The sequence below is a fragment of the Myotis brandtii genome, unplaced genomic scaffold (genome assembly GCF_000412655.1).
Source record: "Myotis brandtii unplaced genomic scaffold, ASM41265v1 scaffold1581, whole genome shotgun sequence".
Lineage (NCBI taxonomy): Eukaryota > Metazoa > Chordata > Mammalia > Chiroptera > Vespertilionidae > Myotis > Myotis brandtii.
The window spans coordinates 111,149-112,557 of NW_005355759.1; positions in this window are offsets into that span (position 1 = coordinate 111,149).

Below are 1,409 nucleotides of genomic sequence, written 5' to 3' on the forward strand. Positions count from 1 at the left end.
AAATCACATAATCATATCAATCAATGCAGAAAAAGCATTTGACAAAATCCAACACCCTTTCTTGATGAAAACTCTCAGCAAAGTGGGAATACAGGGATCATACATAAATATGATAAAAGCCTTATATGACAAACCTACAGCCAACATCATACTAAATGGGCAAAAACTAAAACCATTTCCCCTAAGAACACGAACAAGACAGGAATGCCCACTTTTGCCACTCTTATTCAACATGGTGCTGGATGTCCTACCCACAGTGATCAGACAAGAAGAAGAAATAACAGGCATCCAAATTGGATAGGAGGAAGTAAAAGTGTCATTATTTGAAGATGACATGATATTGTACTTAGAAAACCCTAAAGGTTCTACAAAAGACTGCTAGATTTAATAAGTGAATTCAGGCAGAGGCTGTGCCATCTTGAAGAGGAGAGCTGCTGTGACTGGGAGTTCCACCTCACCACCACCCAGGGTGCCCTTGGACACCACCCAGGACCCTACAGCCACTCCCACCAGAGGCCTAATGCCTCAGCTATGAACCCACAAACACCGACACTCCAGCCTCCCCAGCTGTAGGCTCCTGTGAGTTCCAGAGTACTCCCCTCCAGCTGTCCAGATGCTTTAGCCCTGGGCGCCACAGACACACACGAACAGCCAAGCCTTACGCAGCAAACCTACAGCCAACATCATACTAAACTCTAGCAAATCAGACACACACAAAAGTGAACAGCCAAGCCATACACAGAAACCCAGGTGTTTAATGGAACAACCCCAGACACAGGCCGCCACCAAGCCCAATGCAGCAACCCCAGGCACCGCAACCGCACATGAGCAGCCAAGCCCTGCACAGCAACACGGGTGCCTCACACAGCAACCCTGGATGCCATGACTGCATGAATTGCCACCAAGCCCAACACATCGACCCCAGGCCTAGTGACCATGTGACCTGCCACCAAGCCTGCCACTGCAGTCACAGGCCCAGTGCGACTAGACACCAAGATCCTTTGGTGAGAGCAATAATGAGGAGACAAAGAAACAACCCCCAGAGGAAAGAAAAAGAGAAATCACCAAGAAATCAAACACTTGGAGGCTAAATAGCATGCTATTAAACAATGATTGGGTTACCAAAGAGATCAAAGAAGAAATAAAAAGCATCCTGGAAACAGTGGAGGCAGGAATTCCATAACACAAGATGGCTGCACCCACAGTGGAGGCAGGGATTCCGTAACACAAGATGGCTGCGCACACAGCGGAGGCCGAGTTCCTGTAACGAGCCTTAACAAGCAATCAGCAGGGACCTCAGGCTGCACCCCCTGCCCCCGCGCCAGGCTGGGGGACCTCAGGCCATGTCCCCTGCTCTGGCGCCCAGTCGTGGGACCTGAGGCTGCGCCCCCTGCCATGTGGGGCTTGAC